Raw genomic sequence first — 19,234 nt, 5'->3', positions numbered from 1 at the left:
GCACCGGGCCGTGGTCGAAGGAGAGTGCCCGCTGTGCCTTTCTGCATGAGCATCTCCTTGCCTTCGCCAATCTGCCGCATTCTGCAACATTTGGACATCAGGTGCCATCCCAGAGTCAGTGGTGTCGTGGGACATCTCACATGCAGAAGCCCAACAAGAGAGCATGTATTCATTACCCACCCCCAAGAGCAACAGTACATAATACCCAGTTTATTAGGGTCAGGATGCCCACAACCCTATGTATAGTGAGTTGGATGGCTTTAAAAGGGGGTTGGACAAATTCCTGGAGGAGAAGGCTATCAGTGGCTACTAGTCTTGATGGCTGTGTGCCACCTCCAGTACCAGAGGCAGTGAGCCTATGTACACCAGTTGCTGGGGAACATGGGCAGGAGGGTGTCCTGCTAGTGGTTTCCTGGCAGGGGGGGGGGTGTCTATATGGTGCTGACTTAGTCCATGAGTTTGTCGGAGGTGCACAGCACCAGTGTTATGGATGCCCAGCTAGCTTGATATACGGGGGCAAGTTACTGCAGAGTGTCACTGAAAGAAACTCTGCGGGGCCACGAGTCACAACACATCACAGTTGCAGCAATGCAAACACTGAGGTCCACACTGGCTATATGGCTCCATTCCATTTATAAATGGATAGATGCACAGCTGCACAGCTACATGAATAAGGAATCTATGGCATAGTGATAGTTTCCACTCATTCTTTCAGTATTTTGGCTGAACACATTTTCTTTCAACATCTCTGGCAGGATGTGGGTACTCAGCTTCTGTGTTGCCATGACAACTGCTTGTACACAAGCAGAGCCACAGAACCACAGTCTGGAAGCCAGGTACTCTCACAATGCTTTGCACCTGCGAAGTCTCGCCCATGTGAGCACTCAGTCCCTGTTTCCTCAATTCAAAAATGGATCCCTCCCAGCTTCAGGTGTACCTTTTCATGATCTTTGCTGTCCTTGGGAACATTGTGAGCCTTTGCAAAGTATTTCTGGACCTTGAGGCACAAGATGCTAGGCAGAGGAGGGCAAAGGCATTTCTGTGTTGAGGGAGGCAGAGTTCATCTTTTCTGGCCACCATCAGGTACAAGCAGATAGTGTCCCGTCTTGGCCCCCAAGCCATAGGATTCCATTCACAGAAAGCACGGTGGTGGTGCTTTCCGAAGAGTTGAGATTGGTGGAAGAACTTTGTCCTGAAAGAGTGGGATGATGAACAGCGGCTCTCACATTTCCGAATGTCCTGGGGCACTTTGTTTCAGATTGCAGACCACCCATGGCCAATATTGAAGTGACAAAGCACTAACATGCGAGAGCCCATCCCGGTTGAGAAAAGGGTGGCACTCTGCATTTGGCACCTGGCCAACATGTCCGTCTACCACACTGTGACTGAACAGTTTGGGGTAGGCAGAACAACCGCTGCTGTGATTGTGGTGGAAGTCTGCCTTGCCATGGAGCATGTGCTGCTATCCCAAACAGTGAAACTCGGTGATGCACCCACGGTAGTGCCTACTGTTCTTTGTCTGGGACTTGCCCTATTTGTTCTTTCCTGTTGTTTTTGGCTACAAACACCTCTGTCTTCTAAATGCTTTCAGTAGCTCTTGACATTCCCTATCTCCTTTCAGTGCAATATCCATGCCACGGTGTCCATTCCATTCCATCCCCCAAAGACATATTTGGAGAAGGTTGCAAAAGCTTTTTGTGACACAAAGACACCTGGAATTGCCATACCCTCTCCCAACAGTATTTGCTGCCTAAGGCACTATGGGAAGAAAAAGTGGAGAGATATAGGAGCCTTACACTGCCAAAATGATTTCTCCTAAGAATGCATGGAGCAGTTCTTTCATTTCTTCTCTCCTTGCTCTGGCAAAATACTCCCACAGTCAGAGATTAGATGTGGTCTACCCATGCACAGTTCAGTAAGAGCACCCCTGGCACAGTGATGTCCTGATTTGGATAATATGTGCTCTTGGCCACTGCTACACATGTCTCTTCTCAGTTCTCACTGAGCACTAGCTGCAGAATGATGCTGCCACTCTCCAGTCCCTAGGGTACACGTGCATCTCCTACCATATTAACCATCAACATCTCTTTCAGGTGATGGCGGGTTTCTGGAGACTTGGATTTGGGCATTGTCAGGGTTCCCTTGGGCCCCTCCTTCCTTAAGCACTCACAAACACAAAAAAGGAGAGGCTTCAGTCTCACGCCCGTAATGCATTGTTCGCAGGTTCATTACAGATGCGGATCCTCGAAGACTCTCTGGCTGCAAAGGCATGCCTCCAGGGGATCCAAATGGGATCACCGAACGTTGCCCACGGTTTGAGAGGGCGGCTGTCTGGCTAGGCTAACGTGGGGAGGGGGGTCCCGCCCCTCGCGCGATGCTTCCCTGCGTAGCTTCTTACGCAGCGCTCACCGGGTCGGCCGTCTGGGCGCCGCCCCGGACGTTTCCCTCTTAGCTCTGCGCCGCCGCCTCGCGTCTCTTAGGTCACAGTCCCCAAGCCCCCCCTCCTGCTGCTTCTCACAGAGGGGGGTGAGGAGTGTCAAGGGCTCCTTGGAGGCCTCTTTCAGTCTAATCCAGTAGCCAAGTCCAGAGACAGACAAAGGGATTCCTTTCAAAGCTTTATTCTTCTTTTACAACTTAACAACTCCACAGGTAGCAACTAGATCTGAGCAGCACAGTACCTATGCCCTACGCTGGAACAGTTGGTCCCCGTTTGAAAGGGAATTACTGGCAGACCCCTGAACTTAAGGACTAGGGAGAGTCCCTCCCCTTTTCCCTTGGATCCTCTGGGCGCAGCCGTTGTTTGCGCGCCAACCCGGCACTATGCCTCCTTTCCACGCCCTCCATCTGGTGCCGCTCTCTGCGTCTGCATCACGCATCCACCAAGTCTGCTATCTGTGCTCGGTCACTCCCTGGACTGCTTTCTAATCTAGGAATGCTGGTGGGAGGAATCTCGGTCAGCTGTTGGTCCTGGGAAAGAGGAGCGTGCTCCCCTCCCAGGAGTGACTGCTCTTCCTCAGAATCAGAACTACTCTGGGATTCTATGGGCTCAGTGTCCACCCTGACAAGGAAGGAGCTTCAGGCCCGGCCATCTGGGAGCTGGTAACCTGAGCAGCGTGCCTACCCATATCTGAACTGGCCTGTGAAAATGCCTCCCCCGGTTCTGGCTGCTCCTCTTCTGAATCTGAGCTGCTAACTATCTCCCTGTGCTCAGGATCAATCCTGACAGGCATTGTGTGGGCGCCGTGGATGGCACGCATCTCGCCGTAGTTTCTCCGCCCAGGCAGGGGGACGACTTCATCAACAGAAAGAGATACTCCTCCATGCTGCTCCAGGGTACCACCAATCACACCAGCCGATTCATCAACATTGAGGCAAGCTGGAGTGGAAAAAAACATGAGGCGTATGTCTTTTGGAACTCAGCACTGTGCGAGGCCATGGATGCTGGAGCATTTGCGCCTGGAACCCCTACAGTAACAGTAAATGGGGTGCAGTTGCCAGCTCTTATAGTTGCGGATGGGGCCCACCCTATACGTAATTGGTTGATGAAGCCTTATGGGGGCCACTTGAACTCTCGCAAGGCACACTTCAACCGCTCCCTCAGCAGGGCACATAACATTGTGGAGTGCACCTTTGGCCGTCTCAAAAGCCACTGGCACTGCTTGACAGCACAGCTCAAGATTGCGGAGGAGAATGTTATATCACTTATTACCACTTGTGTAATATTACACAACATATGTGAAAGCAAGGGCCATGCAATCTCTGAGGGCATGGAGGCAGTTGCGCCTATAGAACTAGCAACCCTTGGGGCTCTGTGAGTGAATGAGGAGCAGAAACATAAAGAAGAGGGAGAGAAAGTTCAAGATGCACTCTTGGAGCTGCTGTGGTCTTCCCACAGGCGTGTCTAGGATGTGGGTCCACAGATCTGGCACAGATGTATGGCTGCGTATCCACGCTCCTGCTGAAAGCATCACTCACTGTACCTAGACTTGTCTAGCTTGCATCCTTTCAGTTTCAGATTACATGGGATTGTGAGGACTAAAACAGTATGAACTTTCTGTAAATTCGGTCCCATTTAACGTCAGAACCTGCACCAAATGGGTCTGAAGCACTCCAGTGGGTAACCGAGCCAATCTCAACAGGTAAACATCACTATAGACAAGATTTGTAAATTGACATCTATTCAAGGCTTTATTTCAGGGAAAATACAAAATAAAGAAAGTGGCATGGTGGTTATACGAGCATTAGAAACTTCTCTACAATTACAGGGAAAGAGAATGCAACAAAAAAAGAAGATAAATCAAAAGAATTGCAGTTGCCAAAGCTGGTACTATGAACTTGGCCAATAAGATAACGGCTTGAGCCTCTAACATTGTTATGACTCCTCCTTCCAACTTTCTCCTGTTTACTACTTGTGATTCAAAGCTAGACTAAAACAACCCAAACTAAGTGTCAGCCCTCCCGTTACCTCCTCCTGCTTCTTACTGGAATACAACAGCTACGCTAAAGCATTACTAGGTTCCTCTAGGCAGAGGTAGAACAGTGAAGAACAGAGGTAGGAGGTAGAGTGAACGGAAAACCCAAGACCTGGAAATAATTCAATTTGCCACCTCTGAAGATGGGATTCTGAATCCCCTCCTCAGACATAACCTCCAAGTCTCACGCTCAGAAAGCACTCTAAGTCCTAAACTCAGAAATAATTCTAAGTTCGACTTCCAGAAAACATCCTAAGTCCCAAAGTCTAAGAGTCTAAAGAGGTCCATAGTTGCCTAAGTCCGTGGGTCTGGTGGCACGGCAGAAGGAGGGAAGTGGAGCAGCAGGAGGAACAAAAAGCACCACCCCCGGAGCTCCCATTCCCTGGGCTTTTATACCCCCGCTCTGGTCAAAGGCGGGGCCCAAGGAGCAATGAGACGAGCAGCCTCCAATAGAAATGGGGTGCACGTGGTTAGAGCATTTGCCCACCCATCAGAAGCAAGGTGCCTCATCCATCTCCCACAATTTCATGTGTCTGGGGAACGTGTCTGGCGCCATTACAAACGGGCTGCTTTGAAATGTCCCAACATACGACCCACAGTCTGCCACCTGGGCATGCTATCTTGATTGACGCTTTTCTCTTTGGTGTATCTTCTTTGAACTCCGGTCATCTTTGGCCATGTTTGGTCATATCCGCCCAAACGCCTCCTCCCAGTTGTCGCTCGTGCTACGCTTCCCCGCCCAACAAGCATCGAGTAGGGGCATTCTCTTATCAGCAGGTGTACACCACGAGAAGTCAAAACTGTGCTTTTCCTCCTCTCAGTAAGCATCTGAGCATGCTCAGTTCTTCGGTTCGTCTCGCTCATGCACTCTGCCAGCACGTCATGGCCTTGAGCAAGCTCTGTGAAGCCGCTTGTAAAGACAGCTGCATTTTCATCCAGCTAACACAGCTTCTGATGGCTCAACCAGCAAATCTCACATACCCTATTCTGGTAGTACTTAAGTCTGCATGAGAAAAGCTAAATAAGTTGAATTATAATGGTCATTTGCACAGTTGGATGGAGGTCTAAAACTGTTGCAACTAAGGATCTAGCCACATTATACTCCTCAAAACCATTTTGAAATGGAACCAGCTTGAAAGGATATATTTTTCAACTTTTTTAACTAACTAGGGAAGAAATGCCCCCCAGACACTTACACACAATATTCCAGCTCCCCATTGCCTGGTCTAAGTTAGTAAGGGTCTCATTAAGTTTCCAGGGCCTTGGGGAGCCAGCTCACTCACCCCTCTGCTTCTTCTCAGGCCCTGCCCTGGACTAGGCTAGGCTGCTGCACAGTGTAGGCCCAAAGGCGTCAGCTCACCCACCAGATGCACTAGTAGTAACACCCACTGCCTGCTGATGCTGGCTGAGCAGAACAGGGGAGGGGGAGACGCTCTGTAGTACATAACAATACTGCCCTTCCCACCTTTCCTTCCTCCAGTTGCAAACCCCATCCATCAGGATTTCTGTTCACTTCACACTTATTCATCTGAATGGGCCAAATTAATTCCAATCTCGTCTCTTCATTTCCTGCTGTCTTTCTGTAGTAAAGCTCCAGTTTGTTTTTCTGCCCCAACCTTGGGTGATGGATTAATCTTATTTCTCTGAACATACATATTCCTACTTCATTTTACAGTTATTTCCATGTAATTCTCATTGTACTGTGTTGTAACCAAAGACCATCTGATACTGATTGTTGTTGTTGTTGTTCAGTCGTTCAGTCGTGTCCGACTCTTCATGACCCCGTGGACCATAGCACGCCAGGCCTTCCTGTCCTGCGCTCTCTCCCGGAGCGTGCTCAAGTCCATATTCATTGCATCGGTGATGCTATCTAGCCATCTCATCCTCTGCCGTCCCCTTCTCCCTTTGCCTTCAATCTTTCCCAGCATCAGGGTCTTTTCCAGGGAGTTTTCTCTTCGCATTAGGTGGCCAAAATATTTGAGCTTCAGCTTCAGTATCTGTCCTTCCAGTGAGCAGTCAGGGTTGATTTCCTTTAGGATGGACTGATTTGACCTCCTTGCAGTCCAGGGGACTCGTAAGAGTCTTCTCCAGCACCACAGTTCGAAGGCATCAATTCTTTGGCGCTCAGCCTTCCTTATAGTCCAGCTCTCACAGCCATACCTTACTACTGGGAAAACCATAGCTTTGATTATGCGGACCTTTGTCGGCAAGGTGATGTCTCTGCTTCTCACTATGCTGTCTAGGTTTGCCATAGCTTTCCTCCCAAGGAGCAAGCGTCCTTTAATTTCATGGCTACAGTCACCGTCTGCGGTGATCTTGGAGCCCAAGAAAGTAAAATCTGTCACTGCTTCCATTTCTTCCTCTTCTATATGCCAGGAAGTGATGGGGCCAGATGCCATGATTTTAGTTTTTTTAATGCTGAGTTTCAAACCAGCTTTTGCACTCTCCTCTTTCAACCTCAACAAGAGGCTCTTTAGATCCTCTTCACTTTCTGCCATTAGGGTGGTATCATCTGCGTATCTGAGGTTGTTGATAATTCTCCCGGCAATCTTAATTCCGACCTGTGATTCATCCAACCCGGCGTTTCTCGTGATGTACTCTGCATATAAGTTAAATAAGCAGGGCGACAATATACAGCCTTCTCGTACTCCTTTCCCAATTTTGAACCAATCGGTTGTTCCATGTCCGGTTCTTACTGTTGCTTCTTGACCCTCGTACAGGTTTTTCAGGAGACAGGTAAGGTGGTACCCCCATCTCTTTCAGAATTTGCCACAGTTTGTTGTGATCCACACAATCAAAGGCTTTAGCGTAGTCAATGAAGCAGAAATAGACGTTTTTCTGGAATTCTCTTGCTTTCTCCATGATCCAGCGAATGTTGGCGATTTGATCTCTAGTTCCTCTGCCTCTTCGAAACCCAGCTTGTACTTCTGGTAGTTCTCGGTTTGCATACTGCTGAAGCCTAGCTTGTAGGATTTTGAGCATCACCTTGCTGGCATGTGAAATGAGCGCAATTGTACGGTAGCTTGAACACTCTTTGGCGTTGCCCTTCTTTGGAATTGGAATGTAAACTGACCTTTTCCAGTCTTGTGGCCACTGCTCAGTGTTCCAAATTTGTTGGCATATTGAGTGCAGCACTTTAACAGCATCATCTTTTAGGATTTTAAATAGCTCAGCTGGAATACTGTCATCTCCACTAGCTTTGTTGTTAGTAATGCTTCCTAGGGCCCGCTTGACTTCACTCTCTAGGATGTCCAGCTCAAGTTCAGTGACCGCACTATCATGGCTATCAGGGACATTAAGATCTTTCCTGGATAGTTCTTCTGTGTATTCTTTCCACCTCTTCTTAATCTCATCTGCTTCTGTTAGGTCCCTGCCTTCTTTGTCCTTTATCATGCTCGTCTTTGCACAAAATGTTCCCTTGAGATCTCCGATTTTCTTGAAGAGATCTCTAGTCTTTCCCATTCTGTTGTTTTCCTCGATTTCTTTGCATTGTTCATTTAAGAAGGCCTTCTTGTCTCTCCTTGCTATTCTCTGGAACTCTGCATTCAGTTGGATATATCTTCCCCTTTCTCCCTTGCTTTTCGCTTCCCTTCTTTCCTCAGCTACTTGTAAAGCCTCCTCAGACAGCCACTTGGCTTTCTTGCATTTCTTTTTCTTTGGGATGGATTGAGTTGCTGCCTCCTGAACAGTGTTACGGACCTCCGTCCATAGTTCCTCAGGCACTTTGTCTATCAGGTCTAATCCCTTAAATCTATTCCTCACCTCCACTGTATATTCAGAAGGGATATGATTTAGGTCATACCTGAATGGTTTAGTGGCTTTCCCTACGTTCTTCCATTTAAGCCGAAATTTTGCAAGAAGAAACTCATGATCTGAGCCACAGTCAGCTCCAGGTCTTGTTTTGACTGACTGTATGGAGCTTCTCCATCTTTGGCTGCAAAGGACATAATCAATCTGATTTCGATATTGACCATCTGGTGATGTCCATGTGCAGAGTCGCCTCTTGTGCTGTTGAAAAAGCGTGTTTGCTATGAGCAGCGTGTTCTCTTGGCAAAACTCTATTAGCCTTTGTCCTGCTTCATTTTGTACACCAAGGCCATGCTTGCCTGTTATCCCGGTGATTTCTTGACTTCCTACTTTAGCATTCCAATGCCCTATGATGAAGAGGACATCTTTTTTGGGTGTTAGTTCTACAAGGTGTTGTAGGTCTTCATAGAACCGATCAACCTCAGCTTCTTCAGCCTCAGTGGTTGGGGCATAGACTTGAATTATTGTGATGTTGAATGGTTTGCCTTGGATTCGTACTGAAATCATTCTGTCGTTTTTGACATTGTACCCCAATCCTGCTTTTCCCACCCTTTTGTTGACTATGAGTGCTACTCCATTTCTTCTAAGGGATTCTTGCCCACAGTAGTAGATACGATGGTCACCTGAATTAAATTTGCCCATGCCTGTCCATTTTAGTTCGCTGATTCCCAAGATGTCGATGTTCAGTCTTGCCATCTCATGCTTGACCACCTCCAGCTTACCTTGATTCATTGATCTGACACTCCAGGTTCCTAAACAATATTGTTCTTTACAGCATTGGATTTTCTTTTCACCACCAGACACATCCACAGCTGAGTGTCCTTTCAGCTTTGGCCCAGCCGCTTCACTCTTTCTGGCGCTACTTGGAAATTCCCTCTGCTCTTCCCCAGTAGTATATTGGACACCTTCCGACCTGAGGGGCTCATCTGTCGGCATCATCTCTTTTAGCCTTGTGATACGTTCCATGGGGTTTTCTTGGCAAGAATACTCTGGAGTGGGTTGCCATTTCCTTCTCCAGTGGACCACATTTTGTCAGAACTCTTTGCCATGACCTGTCGGTCTTGGGTGGCCCTGCACAGCATAGCTTATGGCTTCACTGAGTTACGCAAGCCCCTTCGCCACAACAAGGCAGTGATCCATGAAGGTGCTGATACTGATACAGACACCAAATATTTGCTGTGTTTGCATTCCCTTGGTAACTTTTCCCTGCCACCTCTCTTTGGATGCCTAAACTGTAAAAGCTCAACTGAAGTTTTAAGTTACTGCAATGCTACAAATTTGGAGGCTGAAGGAAAATTTCATGGTGGGGGGGCAGAATTATCATTTGGGGGAGCAATGCCCTCATTTGCCCCCCTGGTCACTACACCCCTTCGGATAAATCCTGAACTGAGGCAGCTGCTCAGGGAGATCCAGACCTCCTTGGAAATGAGGCAGCTTGTCCACAAGTTGGCTTGTCTTGGAGCTTCAGAGCTTTGGAGGCCATTGTTAGACCGCCTCAGATCCCAGATATAGATCCATCAGGACTAATACGCGTTGATAAGCATCTCCTCTGCCCCTCTCCTCCACAAATCTATCTAATCCCTTTTTAAAGCCATGTAAACCCGTGTCCATCAACAGATTTCATGGCAACAAATTCCATCAATTAATTCTGCATTGTGTCCTGGCCCAGCGATCGAAGACACTTTCAGGTAACAACACACCTTTATTTGATAAAGAGAAAACGCTGCAGTGTGGGGAGTTCACCCTCTGCGCAGTGAAATAAACTCCCCCCGCATGCTAGACACAGCTAGCTTTTTATTAGGAAATTGGTTACACAGCCACCTGATCATGCGCAAAATGCTTGTTAACTCAAAAGGAAGTCTAGTTTAACCACAAGTTCTTAACCCGTTGTCTGGCCTGTCTGGAGAATGGCGACATACAGGCAGCTCCCTATCTGGCTTGTTCACATATAGAAACTTCTGCTGGTTAGGCAAACTGCTTTTCAGAACTTTGTAGATCTTGCATTTTTTGGAGGGAGAGGGTGGGGGTGGGTCATGTACACTTTCGAAAATTCCACAGTGGAGATACCCAGGCCCAACCTTCACTCGGCCCTAATATGCCCCACTCTGGTCTATTACAGTTGGCCATAACAATTGCCTGAATTCCTTTGCCTTGTATCTCCTGCCAACCTAATTTGTCAGGTGACCCCAAGTTCTAGTAAAATGAGAGAGGAACAACAACAACTTCATCTGTGTTGGCATTTTTCATACCATTCATGTTTATGGAGGTATGAATGGGTGTGTGAAAGGGTGTGCGTGAGTGTGGATGGCTTTGGCTCCATCCACCGCTGTTATGCAGCCCCCAGAAGGTTTCCCTCAAGGGAATGTGGACCTCTGGTTGAAAATTATTCTCTACCACTGCTGTGTTGTATCTCGTCTCCACCTGTAGTCACCTATTTTTCTAACGCTAGGAAGGCCCCAAATGTATTCGTTGTTCCTTGTAGGGAACATGCTCCACCAACCCCCTAATCATTTCAGTTGCCCTTTTCTGCACCTTTTCCAGCTCTGCAATGCTGTTTTAGAGATGGGTTTGTAGTAAAAATGTAACCTAGAAGCCATTGTATGTGCCTTAAGCAGCACGTAGTATTGTGAGAGCTGCGCATGCCTGGAATGAGTGAGCAGTAACCCTAGATAAGGCAGCCAGGCAAACTGCTGGCAACCAATCAAAGTGACACGCTGGCTAAGGAATGCAACCTGAGGTGATAAAACTGTGGCACGGGCGTTGCCCAGGGTCAACTCTGCTTTGAGCGCGAGCTCCCTTGTCGAACTGTTTGCAAACAATAAAATAGAGCTGGACCCAGCCTGAAGTTGACTCTCCTCTTTGGGGCAAATTGGACTAGCCTCCAGGGGGCGACACTAGCAATTTGTGCAGCAGGTTGGCCAGAATTGTGCACAGTCTTCCAAAACCACAGATCTATAGATTTTCAAATGAGTCACAAGAGACAGTGCAAGAGTTGAAAGCATAGCTTATTTAATTTTTTTAAAATACATTTTTCTTCTTTTTTCTCTCTTTTCTCTTTTTTTCCACTTTTTTCCCACTTTTTTTCTTAATTGTTCTTTGGGGTTTTTTTCCTTTTGCATAGGGGAAAAAAAATAAAAAGAAAACCAGACTTGGTTTTCAGGTAATGGCACATAAAGGTAGGCGCATCAGCTAACAATGTGCCTACAAATGCTCGAATCAAATATCATGAAAGTGCCAGGGAAGCAAGCTGTGGGGGTGTGAGGAAGCCAGATATATAGCCTTGTTGAAATGAGAGAGGTGGGGTTGTTGTATTTGGGAGGACCAAACTGAAAATTGCATTGGAAAATGAGATTTTAGAGTTGCATTTGCTTGACTCATTTCTTGCATGTCTACACTGCATATTTTCAAACAGATATAACATCTGTCATGGCTCCCCCCCAATGAATCCTGGGAATTGTAGTTGGTGGAGTTAAAGTTCCCTACAGAGAGACAATGACAGTTAAACCAATTTAAGGCTGTGGTGTAGATGTACCCCTCTGAGGCCAGCTTCACATCTTAAACCGCCCTTGGAGATCTTCAGCTCTCTCTTCCCTGGTGCATCAGTGTGTGTGTGTTAATGTGATGTGGCAAGCAAGAAGCAGGACAGAGCATAAACTATTACTGTAACATCTGTAAAATATAAATTACAAAGTGTGTGTGTGTACCTGGGGAAGAAATGCACTACTCCAAATTAGAAATACAAAGAGAGAGATGGACAGCAGGGGAGAGAGAGAGGGAGTGTGTGTGTGTGTGTGTGTGTGTGTGTGTAATAAAAAGGAAATTAGAAACATGCCACTTGGATTTCAGCATAACTTAGGGAAATCAGTTCTGCCTTGGTTTCCCCCTTAATGAATTTACCCCTTCATCCTCTTCCTTGTCCTCAAGACTGCACAATGACAACAAAAATAAACCTAAAAGAGAAGAGACGTTTCCCAAACTGAACATCTGCTGCTCAAGGTAACATATGAGACATAGTGGAGAGTGCTGTCCTGGTTGGGCAGTGCTGTCAGAGAAAGGGAGGATGGATCCCTCACACCCTGTTGGCTACATGTCACATCCACACAAGGGTCCAAAGAGAAAAATGATATTTAACCTCACGCTCACCTGAACTTCCCTGGCCTATCAGATTTCAGCACCTGTCATCCAAATGTTCACAAATGAGAGGAGGGAAGCCCTGCCCGCTCCATTGATGTGCAAATGCGCCACTCTCTGACTATTCTCCCATTTCAGATTCCATTAAAAGAGCCTGAACTGTCTTTGTCTTTCTCTCCAAAACTTTGTCTTTCTCTCTGCTTCAATGACCTAAGGTGGCAGTGTTTCTCAGGGTGGAAACAGTGAAGAAAACATTTTGCATCTTTCCCCAGAAATGTGCATCAAGGATTCACAAGAAAGACCTCCACCTGAGAACACAGACATCCTATGAGTATTCACCTGGGAGTAAGCTCCATTGTACTCAGTAGGACTACCTGTGAGTGCATAGGACTGTCTGTAGCTTTATATTGCAACCCTATGCATGCTTAACTGGGAATAAGCCTCAGGTAGCTTACTTTTATGCAAGTATGCATAAGAGGACTTCCTTCTGAGTCATTGCACATGGCATTGCTCTGCACATTTTCCTTAATTGGGCAACAGTAGTAATATGTAAAAATGTGGGCATGGCAACTATCTTTAACCCTGCCTATCAAGCTTCACCCACTCCTCCCTGCCCCCCCCCCCATCCTGACAGCACTGCTCCAACCTGCTGGACAGGTACCTTGGGAACCAACCCAACATCCCAGGTCTGAATATGGGGTCTTTTTGAGCTAGAAAAAAAAAATGCCACAGACTGGAACTTGGGAAGGGAGAAGAAGAAAAAGGAAACACAAACCAGCAATAAAGTTCATAGGCACAGCTTAAGTTACATTTTTGGTATTTCACATATTTCATACTCCTGCTGGCTTCTCTTCCCTTGGTGTGTGTGTGTGTGTGTGTGTGTGTGTGTGTGTATAGACACAACGATTATAAAAAATGGTGAGTTTAAGTATACGGGACCTTGAAGATTTGGAAATCATCCCAAACTCAAAGCGCTCCTCCAATTTGAGGTGGGATGGGAAAATTTGCATGTTTAGTGAGGAAGTGCTAGGGAAAACAGTATACAATTTGATTCCTAGAAAACCTTCCTTTCAAACACAATACACACACATATGTCCCAAACATCCATTGTTGACTGCCCTGCTGAAAAGGGCTTTAAAAGCTATATCCACTAGGAATTTCAGAATAATCTGAGAACTCACTCACTCACTCACCTGATGGTGAATTCTGCTGGAAAGCCTAGAGAATGAACAATGAATGCAACTCTCAACTGGTTTTAATCTGGTTTAATATGATGGCTCCCCTTCATACACACACACACACACACACACACACACACACACACACACCCCTTCTGGGATTCTTGGTGCCTTGCAAAATTACTCTTTCCCAGGTTCCTTCAGGAAAGCCGTCACATTTAACTTAGCTGAATCTGGGCTGCAAAGACAGTTAAAGTACTCATTTTGGAAGAAGACTGGAGTCAAGATAAATTTGGGAATAAGGTTACCCTAGGTCTTTTCCAAAAGAACAAATTTAGGAGATAGAAGTTCTGGATTGTTCCTTGCACACAATCTCCCTTGCCTCATTTGACATTCTTCAAGTCTGACCTTTGAACCATGACCTTTAGCATCTCGCCAATATTTTGTTGGGGCCATGGGTGCAGACATTCATGCTGCCCCCACATGCCTCAAACCAGTTTTAAAGACAACAGAATCCCCCACTGTCTTAAAGTCCACCAATTCTTACACATCTGAATTTAGATTACATCATTTTGCTCTGTACTACCCGTCATGTCCCATGAAAAATACAAGCCACGCAACCCCAAATCCATGATCATTTCTACATTCCTCCCCCACTCAATGTTACCATAGAGCTGAAGCCTCCAACGTGGTGCCCACAGGCACCAATGTGCCCACAGACACCTCTCTTTCAGAGCCCACTGGGATTCCTTCCCCTCTTGATTTTATTTCTTAAGGTTTTCTTTATTGTTTCAAACGGGGCAGTTGCAGTGCTGCAAAGCAAAGTGCTTCCCTCCAGCACTTTATTTGGGTTCCAAAGAGTGGCTTTGTGTTTTGGAACTCAGCCCCCCCCCCCCTTCTTGGGCAAGTTAGCTTCCTTTTAATTTCACCAGTTTGCCTTTTGGGAAATGAGTGTTTTGTGACCAGCCATGGCAGGCATGTTATGCATGGGGAAATGGCCCATGGCAGCCATGTTGTGAGAGTGCCCATGACACTCTCAAATGTGCCCACTGACTGAAAAAGCTTGGGGACCCCTGTCATATGGTAATGCTTGCAGATGGATGAAGCACTGCAAAAAAGAAAAGCAAACTTGATGTAATTGCATAGGTATGATTGCAGCAAGGTTTTATTGATGCGCATAAGCACTCCTGAGCACTGAGTCTTGATGCAACTGATGCAACACATCAAGTTTATTTTTTGTGGTGTTTTACCTATGTGGGGAGGGCCACGGCTTGTTAGTAGAGCCCCTTGCTTTGCATGCAAGAGGTTTCAGGTTCGATCCCCTACACATCTTGATGGAGGGCTGGGAAAGAAATGTGCAAGACACCTTGGAGAGCTGGTGCCAGTCAGTGTACATTCTACATGGCAGGCAATACAGAGCTAGGCATATCGCTGGTTTGACTTGGTATAAAGTAGAGAGGAGGAACAGAAAGCTGCCATAAGCTGCATATACAATGCTCGGTACATTGTACAATGCTTGGTACATAGAAATGTATATTTAAAAACCACATGGAAAGTGGAGGATTCCAAATGCAACCGGTTCCACTTCAGAAACAAGAGAAGGTCAAAACCAAGAGAGAAATTTGGATAAGGAGACTTCAGAAAGTCTCATTTGCCAGATATAACTATGTCTCGGCATGTCATTTTCCAAGGCTGATAAAAAACAAACAAACTGGAGAGGTAGAGAGGTGCCTGAGCATTTAAGAGCTGCCTGAAATTCAATGTGTGTGTGAGGGGGGGGAGGGGGAAGCTGCATCAACTGAAGCAATGCCTGTCCCAGAGCTGCTAATGGCACAGGGGCGTCTGCCAGGTTGAGCAGGGAGGTGGATGCCCTACAGCAGGGGAGGGGGACCTCTTTCAAGAGCCAAATTCCATTCTAGAGAAGCTCGGGGGAGGGGGCTGCAAAGGGGCACAACTATCTAGGGAAACCTGGAGGGCTGGGTTGGCTCCTGGGTTCTCCCCTGCCCTACAGAGACAACCTGGATAGAGATCCCATACCTTAGAAAAGCGTTCCTCAAACTGGTGCCCTCTAAATGGTTGGACTACAGCTTCCACGGCCATGCTGGCTGGGGATGAAGGAGGCTGTAGTCCACCCCCTCTGGGGAACACCAGGTTGGAGAAGGGTGATATTCTACACTGCAGCTGTAAACTGGTTTAACATTCACCCGGGGAACCCTGCAAAAGGGGCTAGGCTAGGGATTGTTAACAAAAAAAACCAGCACCCTTGCCAAAAGACAGTCCCCACAATGCTTTGGGAAAAGCCACGGAAGCTAAAACCAGAATCAAACCACTGTAAATTTGTAGTGCAGACATGCCCTTAATGGCACCCACTTCTTCTCATCTGTCAACACTTCAGCAGAGGAATTATCTCCTTCAGAAATGTGAAGTCCAGAACCACCCCCCATTTTAATCACTCAACCAAATTGTTCTGGGATGTGGACGAAACAGAGTATGCCGCTCAGCCTGGTTGCTATCATTGCGTGTGGCTGGATTACCAAAGGGCAACGGCAAAAGAGAAGCACTGAAACTGATACTTTCTTTCCTCCAAACACCTACCCTGGTCATTAACTAGTTTTCTGGACTCAAGGCCCCCTCGAGCGAGTTAACTAAATTTTGTAACCACAGATAATATTCTACACATCTCTTCTATCTCTAGCAGATAGTACTGTTCTCATGGCCAGATTTGTCTGGGGGCCTCCCAGGTGCTGATTTACTGCAAGCGGGGGACGGACTCTCTTTTGCATGCATCTGAAAATTGTGGTGGTGGGGAAACCATGCAGGCAATGATCAGGAAGGTGATCTCATCTAACCTGATTCCATGTGGCCTTGAGAAGGGGTAAGCCAAAACCTGAGACATAAATGATCAACCCTGTAAGCAAATCAAGGAACTGACCAAGAGCCAAACCCACAACTGCAGATCTATACATACCTTGAAACCAGAAGGAAGCCCCATGTTTCTTGTACCAGGTCTCCCCCAACCCTCTACCTGCCCCCTTCTCTCCAAAATAAATGTATGCTTTCTCCAAAGCTGGTGACCGGCTGCCGTTCCATTCTGTAGAGGAAGACAAGAATGCATCTGTGGCTCACAAAATATTACCATTTACCTTAGCCCAATGTTTACAATTTGCCTGCAGGCAGGAATTTGGTCATTTTTGCTGTGTGATCAGGTTGGTGGAGGGCAGCCAAAACATCTGCAGAGAAAGTTTAAAAGATCCCATTACACTGTAATGATTACAAGAAAGGCATAGCCTTAATGCTGGGGAACTTCCACATTATACCATTGCTCTACTCTGCAAAGTACTTATCCGTTAATCCAGCCCTACATGTCAAACAAAAAACAAAAATCCCTTAACCTCACCACCACTTCTCCTCCATCTTGTGTAACTGCTCTGTTTTTTCATAAGCAACACTTAGATGGTTGCCTTGGCTGAGAGGGAACCAAATTATAGAACTGCAATTAGCATACAACTGAAAACTGGTCTAGGTGTAATAATACAATAATATAACAATAGAAACACACTTACAATCATTTATAATATTTGCTGATTTATCTTTTAGCAAAAATAATTAGTGCTTAAACAGAGATAATATAAATGTGAAAAAGCAATGTAAATAGAATATTATACATACAATAGTACAAAATCTGAACATCTATATCAAAAAGTATATTCAACAAACTCTTTCTAAAAATCTTTTTCCAGGAATCTTTTCTGAAGTTCTTTACAGGAACCCGGTGTGATCCTGTTTCACATATGTATAGCTTTTTCAGATTGAAAAAAACTGTAAAGATATTGAAGATATCAAGTCTATGAATATTTTTAAATGAATATACCAACATTAGTTATAAATCATTATTGTAATTACACATATATAAAAGCATGGTTTCAAATGAGCACTGAACTTATTTTTTAAGAATTGTTACAGTATCCCAGTATACATACTTTATTAAGCCCTTCTAATAAGGGATCTAACAATAAGATTACAATCGCTCTGGAATATTCCAACTTGTCCTTTTCCATCAAAAGAGCAATTTTTAAATACTGGCATATAGTAAGTCACATACCTGGATGCAGTAATGCTCCACATATAGGTTTTAGGCGGACAAAAACCCTTAGAGATTATCTAGTACATTCTGATATTGACCCATCTTTCAGCATGATTCTTCACTTTATGGGCATTACACATGTGGGGGTTGCTCGGTGTGTGACCTTTCTCTTTCAACTAAAGCTTTTGAACAACCTACGGACCATCAACGTTTCACATTACATCATTTCTCTAATTGTTCGACCAAGAGAGTTATTTAGGATGCAATCCTATGCATGTTTAGGCAGAGGAAAAGCCTACAACTCCCAGCATGCCCCAGCCAGCAATGCTGGCTGGGGGATGCTGGGAGTTGTAGGCTTTTCCTCTGTCTAAACATGCATAGGATTGCATCCTTATGTTATCATTTGCCCATGTGGTTTATTATATGTAGGCAAAACTTTCTGCACTATTCCAACAAGGATTATTGAACATTGGTCCAAATTAAGAAATTGTATTTTGGATGCTCCTTTAGTGCATCATTTTGTAGAACAGGCTCATACACATGAGGACTTCAAGTTCCTAGTTATTGATAGGGCATATTCACAAATACAATTGGACAGATTATAATAACTTACTCCTGCATAAAGAGGCTGAATGGATTTTCAAATTGCAATCTGTGATCCCCAAAGGTTTGAATGCCTCTCTGGATTTGGCATCCTATTTGTAATATACATAGGCATTTATATCAGGGATACTTATTTGACCTTGCATGAAGGCAAATGTTATACCTTTAATGGGAAGATGGATGAATCAGCATTTTTCTAGCATTGGGTATTTAAAACGTTTTAGGAGTGGAATGCTCACAGCTGCAGAGTCAACTTACCACCAGGAGAGGATGCAAAATTATCAGCCTGTGGTTTGAGGTTTGTATGTTTGTTTTTTTGTCTCATTCTAATTGTATTGGTATCGCACTGATATTATCTTGCTTAAGGTTTCTTCTTTTTTAGCTCTGTGAAGCTGTACAAGACAAAATGCAATCAGTGCCAACAGATAAAGCAGCCTAGCTCATTAAAAAAAGTATTCGTTTTGCATCATTGCCATGGTGTTTTTATTGAGTCGGAGGCAGTGAGTCTAAGTAACTTCTTTGTTTGTAAATTGCAGCCCCTGGGTTTTGAAAATGTTTTTGAAAATGTTACTGTAACAATTCTTAAAAAATAAGTTCAGTGCTCATTTGAATCCATGCTTTTATATATGTGTAATGAAAATAATGATTTATAACTAATGTTGGTATATTCATTTTTTAAAAATTATTCAGACTTGATTATCTGCAATATCTTTACAGCTTTTTCAATCTGAAGAAGCTATATATAAGCGAAACAAGATCACACCAGGTTCTTGTAAAGACCTTCAGAAAAGATACCTGGAAAAAGATTTTCAGAAAGAGTTTGTTGAATATACTTTTTGATATAGATGTTAAAATGTTCTACTATTATATGTATAATATTTACATTGCTTTTTCACATTTATATGATCTCTATTTAAGCACTAATTATTTTCACTAAAAGATAAATCAGCAAATATTAT

General features: G+C 45.2%; 1 protein-coding gene across 1 annotated transcript in view; it reads right to left on the bottom strand.

The window, feature by feature from the left end:
• Positions 1–9,144: 9,144 nt before the first annotated feature.
• The window catches only part of LOC146334054 (nuclear factor 1 C-type-like), a 280,437-nt gene continuing 270,347 nt past the window's right edge, over positions 9,145–19,234 (bottom strand). The window contains exon 12 of the transcript XR_014786399.1: positions 9,145–16,818. The gene's annotated coding sequence lies outside the window, so the exon portion shown is untranslated. The remainder of the gene's footprint in view (positions 16,819–19,234) is intronic.

This window comes from Heloderma suspectum, chromosome W, assembly GCF_057233095.1.
Source record: "Heloderma suspectum isolate Gila_16-S chromosome W, 16-S_ref, whole genome shotgun sequence".
In the NCBI taxonomy this organism is placed as follows: Eukaryota; Metazoa; Chordata; class Lepidosauria; order Squamata; family Helodermatidae; genus Heloderma; species Heloderma suspectum.
This window is presented reverse-complemented; position numbering and strand designations above follow the sequence as displayed.